We start from the raw sequence: 13,742 nt of genomic DNA, 5'->3' as shown, positions 1-13,742 counted from the left end.
TACTTTAAGCCTGGCCTGCCCTGAGCTCTCTTCTTGACTCTGACTAAAGCCACACCAGCTGTGGGAGCATTATTGTAGACAGGTCACCAACCTTCTTACCTCTGTGGCCTGATCTCAGCAGTGTTAGACAACATGGCAGTTAACGCACTACAGCTGATCCATGTAGGGTGACCAGACAGCAAGTGTGAAAAATCCGGCAGGGGGTGGAGGGTAATAGTAGCCTATATAAGAAAAAGACCCCAAAATAGGACGGTCCCTATAAAATCGGGACATCTGGTCACCCTCGATCGCATGTGGAGCTGCCCCGCAGCAGCAGCGGAACGGTGGAGGCTTTCTGTGGGGGCGGTGAATCTGTAGACCGAGTCTGACAGTGTTGATAGCTTGTATGTTGTGGTAAAGCCACTAGATGGTGCTAATGAACAGCTGATCCAGGGCTGCGGGTCAGGCGCTGGAACCTCCCCACGGTCAGTGCCAGTTTTGAAGTCGCACTAACTGAAAAGCTGTCTCTGCACAAGATCTCAGCTCTCCGTGTTTTCAAACAAGCTAATACTGCCTACGCCCAGCCTGTGGTCAATCTAAGCAGGTTCCGCTGGCCTGACAGGAGAACAGGGTGGGTCACTCATCAGACTGAACCATCGACTATGTGAAAATATCTGTTGCAGGAACCCATGGCAGCAGTGCCTTTTTCTTCTGGTAACACGGCACAGGCATGGGGAGGAATGCAAGGGCTACCATGTGTTGTCTGGAAAGTGACCTGCTTTCAGCCTGAAGAACATCATAAGTTGGAAAAATCTCTAGCTATTACTAAGATCCCTGTGATGGATGCTGACCACCTTTTGTCCAGCACTTTGAGATCTAAAGAGAAGAGCCAGGTGGTGGCGGTGAATAGGCATAGTCAGTGCCGATCTGTTACCAGAAGAAACTAGAAGCAATTGGCAACATCACTTCTGTCCCTGCACAGGCAAACCCTAGTGCTGGTCAGGGTTACTAGGTCAGCCCCATGGGGAGTCTGCTAGGACTTCCATGTGCATGCCCAAGGCCCCAGAGGTAGAGGAGCTGTGGTTACAGCAGAGGTAAGAAGCTGAGATTTGTAGGTTCTCTCCCTAGCTCTCCGGCCCTGGACAGGTCGGTCTCTCCCTGCCACTGTGGCTTCTCTGTAACAGGGGAAGCAGATTTAACTAGCTCTGAAGAGCGTTGCAACAGTCCATTATGGTAACATACAAAAGTCAGTAGGAGAACACTTCAATCTCTCTGGACATTCTAGAACAGATTTGAAAGTAGCTATACTTGAACAAAAAAACTTCAGAAACAGACTTCAAAGAGAAACAGCAGAACTAAAATTCATTTGCAAATTTAACACCATTAATGTGGGCTTGAATAAGGAGTGGGAGTGGCTGGCTCATTACAAAAACAGCTTTGCCTGTCCTGGAATTGACACCGCCTCATCTATTATTGGGAGTGGACTACATCCATCCTGATCAAATTGGCCCTGTCAACACTGGTTCTCCACTTGTGAGGTAACTCCCTTCTCTTCATGTGTCAGTATATAATGCCTGCATCTGTAACTTTCACTCCATGCATCTGAAGAAGTGGGTTTTTTACCCACAAAAGCTTATGCCCAAATAAATCTGTTAGTCTTTAAGGTGCCACCGGACTCCTTGTTGTTTTTGTGGATACAGACTAACGTGGCTACCCCCTGATACTTGACATTTGTCTGACTCCCTGAGGTCCTTGATTGAAAGGTGCTGTGGAAGGACCAAGTACTAATGAACCTACACATGCCTTTCTTAGCAGTCTGACTGACTTTGCCTTGTCTTCATTTTGCAAGATCTATGAAAAAGTGACACATCAGCCTCTGGGCTGGTATGCCCTTCTTTTATAAAGACAGTGGAAGTTCACAGATATCTCCGCTCCTGGTGGGTGTCAGGTCTGGGCTCTATTCTGCCATTTACTTGCTGCATGACTTCGGGCAAGTCCCTTCCCCTGCCTGTGCCTCAGTTTCCCCATATGTACAATGGGGTAATGATGCTCACCTTCCTTTGTAAAGCAGTTTGAGATCAACAGCTAAAAATGACAGTGTTTGTGGGGCTGGGAAAATGGCACATAAAAATATCCATCTTTTGAAGTTCCCTTTAGAGTCTGTCTCAAACTACTTGCGCTAGGTCATTTTGTTTTAATTCTATCCACATCTCTTTCTGAGATGTGTCTTGAGGTTACCCATTTGCCTGTATTACTTCTGCTAGTGACATACCTTTTAGGTGCTTCCAGTCTGGTCTCGTCTTGTGGGTTGCTGATGAGAAACCACCTTGAATGAATTCATCATATACTGTCCAAGAGACTTCCCCTTGCTGCAAGTGAAAGAGTAGGTAATGGAGAATGTCAGCAGTTTCCTCAAAATACTTGGGGTTACTGGAAGTGCTCTGGAGAGGAGATCACTAGTTTGCAACTACTTCTTCTAGCTTTAGTCCTATCTCTATGGGGTCAACTCTTCAAGTCTTCCTCTATTCCGGTCTGTCTCGAAGCAGTGCCTCAGCAACTCCACAGCTAATCACAGGCGTTGGTATGCCAGCCAGTTTTGGGTCTTCCAACCCTTCTTTTACCCTCCACTTCTAAGTTTAGCACCCTGTTTTCTATATGCTCTTCCGATCTTCCTTTCACACATCCAAACCATCTAACCCTGGATTCCCTCAGCTTTTTCACAGCTGGTACCACTGTCCCGCTTCCCAACTCGTTCATTCTGAGCATGGTCCATCCAGGGCAGGCACAACCCATTAGGCGACCTAGGCGGTCGCCTAGGGCGCTAACATTTGGGGGGCGGCGACTGCAGCGGCCGGATCTTCCACCGCCTCTGTCGGGGGCGGGACCTTCCGCCACCTAGGGCGGCAAAAAAGCTGGCGGCGCTCCTGGGTCCATCCTTGTAACTCTAAGCATCCATCTTAACACTTTCATTTCCACTGTATTCAAGATCTGCTCCTGTCTCTCAGTGCCCAGCATTTGGAGCCATATGAAAGTGCAGGCCTAATTACTGTCTTGTAGATCTTGTCAATTTGATAGGCATCCTCCTTCTCTCCGTTTTTAGTCCATGCCTTTCCAGTTCTGCTTACAAGTGTGAAAGTGAAATGAATTCTATTAAAGAGAGAGAATGAATTAAAGAATGCTGTATGTACCTTTAAGTAGAAATGAGAAATGCTGCAAGCCAGGGGGCAGGAAAGCAGACGTTAACTGCTTAATGAATTGCCCCACTTAAGGGCAATTGGTGAAGCATTAGCCTTAGATCGATAAGAGTTAATAAGGAAGCAGGATATGCATATTGTGCCCCATGCAAATTTTACAATTTTGCTCTCTCTGTCCCTTTGTTTAGTTTGCACCCTTTTATCTGTATAAATAAGACTTTGAATCTTGCAGGGGGGGCTCACATTATCTGTATGTATTAGCAGAGCGCTGTGCTGATAAAACAGAGTGGTCTGACAAACTGAGTCCTGAGTCTAACTTTGACATAAGTTTGAGTTCACCATTATCCTGTACTATCAAACACAGGTACTGGAATTTCTCTACCTTTGGAGTGGCTGGCCCCCAAAATTTAGTCTAGTCTCTCTGCAAGGTATCCTCAAATCTACAGACCATATACGAATGTAGTTCTGCTGATTGTCATGCCCATTTCTTTCAAGTGTGCACCTCCATCTCGAAATCATCTTCCCCTTCCTCCTTGCTTCCCCCATGAACGCATCTGCAAAAAGCCTGCGGCCATGGTGCCACTCTCTGGATGTTTTCTGTCAGTGCATTGAGCATCAACATGTGCCAAGCCTTGATGTATTCTGGTTTGTACTAAAAACTGTTCAGTTTCTCCACATGGCCTTCTACCTGTGGGAATATACCACTCTTGTATATGTCCTGGATGAGTCTGAGATGGTCTTCAGAAATCTTTCATTCTCATGCACCACCAGATTTATTTTGGAACGTGGTCATAAGTCTTCTCAAGGTCGATGAATACCACATGCAGGGTTTTCTTCTTTTCTGTCTCTTTTTTCCACAAGCCGTCTTAATGCAAAGATAGCGGCTGTTTTTGCCTTGCTTGGCACAAATCCAAACGGATTGTCACTGTCCTGTATTTCTCTTTGTAGTCTTATCAATAACTTTCTCCCAGATCTTTTTTGTGTGGCGTATGAGTTTAATGCTGCAGTAGTTACCACAACCTTGTACATCTCCTTTTCTCTTAGATATTGGTATCAATGTGTTCTTTCTGTAGGCATCAGGCATCTTTTCATGCCTCGTGAAGCAACCAGACAGTTGTCTCAATGTCTTCACACCTATTTGCTCCAGGTACTTCCTTACTTCTGGTATGCCATTGGGGCTGAGAGCTTATTTCTCATTGTGTAATGCCTCCCTGCTGCTTCTAGGACTGGTATCATCAGACCCTGGTTTGGTTTTCTCCTACGGCATGGTTCTCTTAGATTCTTCTCATTCAGAAACCTTTCAGAGTAACTTCTCCACTGGTTCCCATTGGGTAATGTATTTCTACTTTGATCTTACCAATATCTTTAGTTCTCATTGCAGGTCTTTGCCAGTCTATATTTTCCTCACCCTCCTTCATTTCAGGATGGCATATAAGCCTTTCATGGTGTTAGCCTTAGCAGATGCCACTTCTTTCATGGCTACCTTTTTGACTTTTGAATACTCCTGAAAATCCTTCTGTTGGAGTGTTGCTTGCCAAAGTTTTAAGACACTTTTTCTTGTCCTTCACGGCCATCTTGCAATGATCCTTCAACCGTCTTGCAACTCTAGTCTGTAAATTACTAACTTGTACATGCGCAGAGATCACTCTAATTAAATTGCTTGATAAAGTGATAAGCCATTCCTGCAAGGTGTTTCTTCTGGAATGATGTCCCAGCGCTAGATCTGATAAGGTCAGATTGCAGTCAGAACACTTTTTTGAGGAAGGAGTGACCCAAGAGCAAGCCAATAAAGATGGGTACCTAGCTGAGAAACTACTTGGATTTTTGGAGTGCATCCTGAGTAGATTTCTAGACAGCAGGTGCGGGGAGCTAGTGGAAGAACTCAACTTAGGCTTGAATAGAGACTGGGAATGGCTGAGCCATTACAAACATTGAATCTATCTCCCCATGTAAGTATTCTCACACTTCTTATCAAACTGTCTGTACTGGGCTATCTTGATTATCACTTCAAAAGGTTTTTTTTCTCTTACTTAATTGGCCTCTCAGAGTTGGTAAGACAACTCCCACCTTTTCATGCTCTCTGTATATGTGTGTGTGTGTGTGTGTGTGTGTGTGTATATATATATATATATATCTCCTCAATATATGTTCCATTCTATGCATCCGATGAAGTGGGCTGTAGCCCACTAAAGCTTATGCTCAAATAAATGTGTTAGTCTCTAAGGTGCCACAAGTACTCCTGTTCTTTTTCCTTGTGCAGTGGTTCCTGCTGGATTTTATTCTGTTAGCTGAAGGTTTTTATTGAGGTTTTTAAACTCCACTGGCTTTAGGCAAAGGCACGAGAACCAACCCTCTTTGCAATGTAAGAGAAGAGCTCCCCAGCTATGGATCTGGGGTTAGGAATGGCTGGAATTTCCTGCCTCCTGGGATCCCCAGCTTCTGATAAACCCTTTCCTGGAGGTATGCGCACGCATATGCCTCAGGGAAAAGAGTTTAGCCTGTAAGTGCTAAGTGCTGTTCACTCCTGACAAGCTGGACCTGTTTCACAGGTCACTGGCTCTGGCCCAGCCCTTGCTCAGCCAGATGACTGACAGATTTGAAGCTCTGGAAAGGAATTCCTGGTATTTGCTTCCTGTTCCAGGGGGCTGAGTGTTTCTGAGCTCATCCTTGGGAGACAGGCTTTGACTGTACGTTTCCCACTTCTGCCTCTTCCTTGGCTCCGTGCAGTGACATTTCAACAGCCTGTTCATTACTTTACTGACGCCACGGAGGTACCTTCATTGTCTGGCTCCTGTCCTCTCTGAAATATAAATACCTCATCTCTCTGCGGGCACGTGTCTCTCTCTGTCTCCGCCCTGGTACCTAATGGTATGGTGCAGAACTCTCCTGAGTTCCGGGCACCGGCCTTCCTAGGGCCCCGCTAAAGGATCCCGGTGTGGTTCGTGTTTTCCGAAGTGCTCGGTGATGGTCCCTGTCGGCCCAATCAGTGTTCTGTGGTGGGCACCGCTCTCCAGATGTGGGCTGGAGGAAGTATTTCCAACCCCTGCCTCAATCCAGCCGAAACGAAAGGTGGAGTCCGTGTTTATACAAAAAGCTGATGCCCTGGAAGTGCTTTATGCAGTCTAGGGGTTAAAACAGAGGCCTTCCTGTTTGTGCCAGTGACTTGCATAAGGGTTTCTGTAGAATCCTCATAGCATCCGTGTGCCTCGCATTGGCTAACGACTGGGCTCAGTTTGCTCATCTGCACGAAAGGTAGGAATTGCCCCTCTAGGAGCGAGGCAAATATAGCCCAGTAATTACAGCAGAGGACTGGACATCAGGAAACCTAGGTTCCAGCTAGGGTGACCAAATGTCCTGATTTTATAGGGACAGTCCCGATTTTTGGGTCTTTTTCTTATATAGGCTCTTATTACCCCCCCACCCCGTCCCGATTTTTCATACTTGCTGTCTGGTCACCCTAGTTCTAGCCCTCGGCTACTAACCTAACCTAACCTCTCGGAGCCTGGGTTTTCCCCATCTCTTAAATGGGGAAGATAGCGGGGTGGCCGAGAAGTGGAGTGTGCCGGAGATGGGCGGAGCATGGGAACAGGTGTATCCCTGTGTGTGATGCATGTGCAGTGGGACAGCCTGTTGATCAGCTCGACCCCAAATGCTGGTGCACATGCACTTGGTACCATCCTTCCTCTCCAAGGAGTCTCCTCTCCTCAGGCCTGCTCCCGGAGGGGGATTGAGGTTCAGTCACTCAGGCAGTTGCTCGAGGCCAGCACTGAGGCCAAGCCCGTTGCCCTGTAGCTCTGCCTGCCTTAGGATGAAAAGGGCAGTAAATGGAGCACAGGCCCCCCGCCTGGCAGAGCAGAGCACTCCCCCGGCACTGGTCTCTCACCTGCATGCCTGCTTTGCTTCTGGAGCAGCAGCGTGGAGCTGGAACAGCAGGGCCTGCTCTTCTGTGCTGGAGCCTGGCTGTGGTTTTGTTTCTGGCTTGGGGGGCGGTGGAGGAAGGAGCTGTGTGCACATTACTTAAGGGAAAGCAGCAGACGCTTTTCCATAGGCTAAGGCCAGAGACTGAGGCTATGGCTACACTAGAGCAGTGGCTCTCAGCCTTTCCAGACTCCTGGACCCCTTTCAAGAGTCTGATTTCTCTTGTGTACCCCAAGTTACCCCTCACTTAATGACTTGCTTACATCACGCACAGACCTATAACAGTGTCACAGCCGCGCTGTTACTGACAAATGGCCGACTTCCCCTTTTTACCATAGAATTATAAAATAAATCGATTGGAATAGAAATACTGGACTTGTATTTCCGTGTATGGGCTATAGCAGGGGTGGCCAACCTGTGGCTCCGGAGCCCCTGCAGTTCTTCAGAGGTTAATGTGGCACTTACCTAGGCACTGATTCCAGGGCTGGAGCTACAGATGCTAACTTCCAATGTGCTGGGGGGTGCTCATTGCTCAACCCCCTGCTCTGCCCCAAGCCCTGCCCCTACTCCACCTCTTCCCCCAAGGCCCCTTCTCCCCCCCCCCCCCCATAGCCTCCTGCGCACGTGAAACAGCTGATTGCGGTGGGCGGGGGGGAGTAGGTGCTGATTGGTGGGGGCTGCCGGCAGGCAGGAGGTGCTGGGTGTTGTGGAGCGGATGGGGGGCTGCTGACGTATTACTGTGGCTCTTTGGCAATGTACATTGGTAAATTCTGGCTGGCCACCCCTGGGCTATAGAGCAGTATAAACTAGGCATTGTGTGAAATTTTAGTTTGCACTGACTTTGCTGATGCTTTTTCTGTTGCCTGTTGTAAAACTAGGCAAATCTCTAGACGAGCTGATGTCCCCCTGGAAGAGCTCTGGGAACCCCCTGGTTGAGAACCACGGCACTAGAGAGTTTACAGCTGCAGACACTCTAAGCCCACGGGAGAGCGCTCTCCCATTGATTTAATTAATCCACTCCTAACGAGCGGCAGCAACTCTCCTGCCGACTTGGCGCTGTCCACGCCGGCCCTTACGTCACTCGGGGGCGTGGCTTATTCACACCCCCATGCAACATAAGTGAAACTGACGTAAGGTGTAGTGTAGACATGGCCAAAGCTGCAGTTACCTCACCCCCAAGCAAGCGTTTGTCTGTCACTGTGCTACACTTCCTCTACCCACCCCTCGTCAAGGCCCAGCGTGCTGTCCCCGAAGGGCAGTCCTGTCTGCAGTGCAGCGTGGCTCTGTGGAGGACACACAACTAGGAGGAAGAGGGCGGAGTTGCTGCAAGTCCATGGAGTGGAAAACAATCTGGGAATGTCTGGGTTTCAGGCGTGTAGCTGGAGGGAAAGCCGCAGGCCCCGCTGCAGGCATTGCAACAACCGTAATGGATGCTGGCAGCTGACTCTGCAACTGCAGCCCCCTAAGGAGCTGGCGCCAGGTAGCTCGGCTCCCCAGGAAGAGCCCCCGATGAACGGGAGTGGAAGAGGCCCTGCCTTTCTGCACCAAGCTGGGGGCGGCAGTTGATTTCCAGCCTGTCCATGCTACTTGGGATCAGTCGCTCAGACTCTTGACACTCTCTATCAGCTCCCACTTCTGAATGGAGTCTGATTCTTCCCAGTGAATTTCATGCTGGTGGAAGGGCACCAGCCTGACGTCGCTGGGGACTGGAGCGCTCTTGTTACATCTAGAACAGAGACAGCACGCCCCCTGGCAGTGCCAGCTAAGTCCCTCTGCATCACCTCTTGGTACAGCTGCAAGGACTGTGGTGGGTGATGGGTTATCCTGTTCCCTGGCAGTTGGGTTGGATACCCCAGTCTTACTTGACAGGTAGCCCTGAACAGCTGCTGTGTTAATCAGCTAGACTGGATTTAGAATGAGCTGATTATCTGTGTGTTTTCCAGGAGTCAATATTCAAACATCAAGGCTTGTCCTGTTGGCGTCAGGTGGGGATGGAGAGGGTATGCCAGACCCTGGGGCCTGGGCTGAGATTTCATAGGAGCCTAAGGGAGTTATGCACTGAGATCCCCCTGAATTCTGTGGGGTTTAGGTGCCTCCCTTCTTTGAAAATCCCAGCCCAAAGCTACCCAGTCTGCTTTGGACCCAAGTCCCTGCATAGAAATGAGCCAGGCAATGGTGCATCCTGCCTTGCATTGTTCATGAGATGGGGAGGCATTGACTCAGTAGCAGAGCATGCCCTGGAAATGGGTCAGCCGTGTGCGTGTGGGTACGCACTGCAGAATAGACCGGCAGCATGTCACCTTGGGCTAATCCTGCTGGAAATACAGAGACTTCGCTCCTGGCTCCATCCTCGGCTCATCCCAAGGGACCTGTTATTGCATGTGGGGCCACGGTTGGTGATCTCCGCACCTGAGATGCTGGGTTACCTCCCCAGTACAAATCTCCTACAGGACTGGTCCAAAGCACCACAGCTCTCCCCAGCATCGCCTGCAGAGGTTGAGGCCGTCGCTGGGTTTTCAAATGGCAGCAGAACCGTAGTGGCCAAGTGCTTGTGGGTAAATAGATCCACTCGTGGCCAGGAGCCTGGCTGACTTCGAGTCTTCTGCTCTCATTCCTTCCCAGGCAAAGCAGGCAGCGCTTTGTGACATGCACTGGTTGTCTTGCTTCCTTCCTCCCGTCTCCCATTGTTCTGGCTCCAGTGAGAAAGCTTCTTGGGAGGGGTCTGCAGCACGGCCAGTGGGTGATCGGTCTCTGGGTCGCACTGACCTCCCCTGGGAGCTGGTTCTGCAGTGGAGCTGCCGTGACCGAGAGCAGTTTCTCTGGCTTTCTTGAGCTTACTCCTGGGCATTGTGCTCTGTGTCGTCCCAAAGGAGCGCGGCCGCCTTGGGGGGTCCTGGCTGCTGACGTGGCTGGGTCCTGGCCTGCTGATGGCTTTGGGAGATCTGGCCCAGGCCCTCGAAGTGGCAGGTGGAAGCAGACTGGTGCCCAGCCTGTGTGCTCATGGCAGCTTCTCTCATCGAGGAGCTGGGCTGGCTGCAGTGTTCTGCACGACCCGGAGCCTCTGCCTGGTTCCACCTTCGGCCCCAGCCAGTGCTACAGGGACCTGGAAGTGTTGGATTGCTGGGGCCGGGTCCTTGTCTGGGAGGAAGGGGAAGCATTTCCTAGTGGGTCAGAGGTGGACAGTGACCTCTTTCTCCACAGATGCTGTCTGGTTGTCTAGGCCGGTGTCTCTCAACCTCTTTGATACCAGGGACCAGCTCGCTGCCTTCCCAAACTGTGTCTAGGAGGTCTCGGGCCTGTCCACGGACCGGTCGTTAGAATCACTGATCCAGGCTATGTGCCAGGTCAGACAGAGTCCTGAGACTTCCTACCAGTTCGACAAATGGGGGAGGGCTGGGATGTGCAGTGCTTCCCTCTCCCGATCAGCCGGGTCTTGCCTGGGCTGCGTTTGTCGCCTGCTCTCCAGCCAGGCGGGGCTCTCGGCATTGCGAGATCCTTAGGAAGGTGGTGAGAGAGAGAGAGAGAGGGAGATCGACGGCTTGTTACGCTGAGCAGCGCCGGAGGAGTCTACTAAGCACCAGCCGTTCCAGCTAACGGAGAGACTCATTAACTGTCCCTTTGTTTCCTGATGGAAAGACCCACTCAGGGCCTGGCCCAGCCTGGCAGTGACTGGGCCATGATGGCAGATAACAACTAAGGGAAGGGGGAGATTGGGGTGGCTGTGTATCTGTGAAAGGGGCAAGCTAAAGAGACAGCTAGGGGGGACCCTGAGAGACCTTTTGGGTAAAGGACTGGCTGGAAAGGGGCTTGAACCTGGATCTTGCTGCCGATTTCCCTGACCACAGCAGGAGTCAGGCCTTTGTGTGCATTCTTTGGAAGTAAATCAGATTGCATCCCATGAACACCTGACTCCAGCATCCGCTTCTAGCCTGCAGGACCCCCCAGTGCTGGCTAACTGCTCAGGTCCAAAAGGGGTAACACCTGGGACGGTCTCATGTAACAGCATAGCCTAAGGAAGGGCTGTCACAGCCCAGCACCCCTTTTTGTGTAGTCCTGTCCTAAGTCAGAGCCCAGGAAGGATGTTCATTGCTGACTGTGGCTGCACAAGACTTCCCGTGTGAAGGAGTTAATATCCGAAAAGTGTTTCAGGAGCAGCTGAGGGGACACGTTATACGAGATTTCTATTTTTGGTGGTTGGAAGCTCAAGCATGCGTCTCTGCATTGCATGGACCGGGAATGCTGGGGGTTACTGTACAGTTAATTTCTTTGACGGTCAGTGTGGTTAAGTGAGAAATTTTCCACTTGGGAAAAACGTAAGCTTTGTCTTGGACAAATGCTGTCAACCTGCTGGAAAGGAAAAGAAAGCAGACAGATTCCTGCTGCAGCAGGATAAAAACTGTTTAGCCCCCACTTTGATTCATCTTGTGTTTGGTTGCTTTCGAACTGCCTAAAGGTCAGCAGGGAATTCCATCATGACTGAGTCAGTGCTCGAAAACCCTCACATGTAACGGTCTCCAAGCTGGCAAAGGAGGTTCTGAAACCTTCATTCTTCGCGTGCAGCTCTGGACAGAAGGTGAAAACACCTCCTCCTTTTTTCTCGGCTTTATGCAGGATGGCAGAGGGCAGGGTCTTCGCTACCCTTCGCTATTCTGTTCACAAGCAGTGAAAGATCAACCAGTTTGCAGACTCAGATGTTCTTTCATTTGTGGGGTTTTTAAAGAATTATAGTTAGGGAATCTGCTAAAGCCGCCTCCGGTAAATTAATCCACAGGATAGTAAAAGACCAAGAAAACTGCTAAGTTGCGTCTAGCCCATGAGGCTTATCTGGGGTCTTGTTAGGCAAAGCACAGTCTTCCTGCCTCTTGGCAGTGTGGACTTTCTTGTATGTTACTTGCCTCGCTACTTTTGGCTTCAAGCATTACATGAAAACGGCTTTATTCCTCGACTGAAACATCCTTCCTCAGGGGAAGGTAGGCTGATGCCCCATGAACCCATGAGTCTGGGGTTTAGAATATTCATTAGGGCATCAAGTTGAGTATGCACTAGTGTGTATCCGTGCCGCTATAGTGAAGGGGGTGGGGGGCCTTCCATCTGAATTCCGTCCATCAGGTGCGGCTCTCGCTGAGGAAGGAGTGCAGACTGATCGCTTCCAGGCAGATGCAATATAGTACATCTGCTGTCCTGGTGGTCTTGCAGGCAAAATGCCCATTGACGTGACCCCAAGTTCTCTACCCGGTCAACACAAACATTCGGCATATTTCTGAAAGCGTGAAAGGAAAGAAAATAGAAAATGAAGGGACCAAGTCCACAGAGGCCTTGGAAGACCTAGGTGACGGACATTCGAGCTGCAAAAGGTCTTGTAGGTAGTCTGGTTCCTCTGCAAGTCAATGCACAACTGTTATTACAGCACGCTTCCCTTGGCTTCGCCCAGCCTGTTTTTAAACATCCTGTGCCCTATCTTTTCCCTTGAGAGACCATGCTACAGCCTAATATCTCTCGGTGTTAGGAAGACTTTCTTGATGCTCATCATAAATCCCACTGCCAGAGATGCATCTTTCCCGGTAGGCCTGAGGCACTCGGATGCAGGCTTTGAATAAATGCTCTGAGGCCAGTGGTGCAACATCCCCCAAGAGTCAAAGAAAATAACGTTCCTCTCACTGAAACTACAGCAAATCGGTGGCGCTGGAGCAAACATTTCTACTGAATACATGCGCCCTCCAATTGGTGTGGGTCAGTGCAGGCCGCGACCCTTTGCTTCGCAGATACTACAACCCACCCCACCTCTCTTGCCCCCGTGTCCTCCCCGGAGATTTCCCTGCAGCTCTGGTGTGTCACTGTGCAAGCGGAAGAGTTGGAGACAGGTAAGAATGGGATTAGACAGTCTCCTCTTACAAGACCTTTTCCAGCAGAAAGAAACCAAATGGATGTCGAAGTTTAGAAGGAGCCGTGGGAAGCCCAGTTGGTGTCTCTGGGTGGCCCTATGGCCGGCTCCTGATTTTCCAAACCTTTTAACTGCCCACAATGCACGAACCAGCTGCAAGTCCCCAGCACATTAACACATGGACTTTTCCTAACGTGTGCTGCTGCCTCATCTTCTGACAACTCGGGGTCCCCGTTGAGCCTGTAGCATGTTGGGGACCCTGTTCTTTGCATTGACGTATTGGCTGTTCGTTGTACGGCTACGCAGCGTCTGAATGAGCTCTCCCCTGATGTCTAATGATGAGCCTGGGGGGCGTTAAGACTGTTTGCATAGACACGCCTACTCTGCCTAGGTGCGCAGCAGATGGAGCCAAAGGATCAGTGTTAGCTGGTTCTGAGTTACCAATACCCTCGTACTCGAATGCAGGGTAAAGAAATGTTGTTCTGATTGTACAAGCAAAGGGCAGCAGACTGTGCTCAGCCTGTCTGCCTGCGGGAGCAGGGTGTAGGGATGGAGCCAGGTGTTTCTGCCTGGTGGGGAGGCTCTGCCCCAGGAGTCCTAGACACCCGTGACCCTCCCCCTCCAGCGTGACTCCCGGTGTGTGGTTGTTGGCTCTTGGAGGAGCTGCTATCACTGCTGAGTGGGTCTGGGGGCCCCTGGGCCTTCTGTGGGGACAGCGTTGCAGCAAAAGACCACCCACGAGCTGCACTGGCGGCAAGGTTCCCCTCTCC

Source organism: Emys orbicularis, chromosome 24, assembly GCF_028017835.1.
Source record: "Emys orbicularis isolate rEmyOrb1 chromosome 24, rEmyOrb1.hap1, whole genome shotgun sequence".
NCBI classification, from domain to species: domain Eukaryota; kingdom Metazoa; phylum Chordata; order Testudines; family Emydidae; genus Emys; species Emys orbicularis.
Note: the sequence above shows the minus strand (reverse complement) of the source record.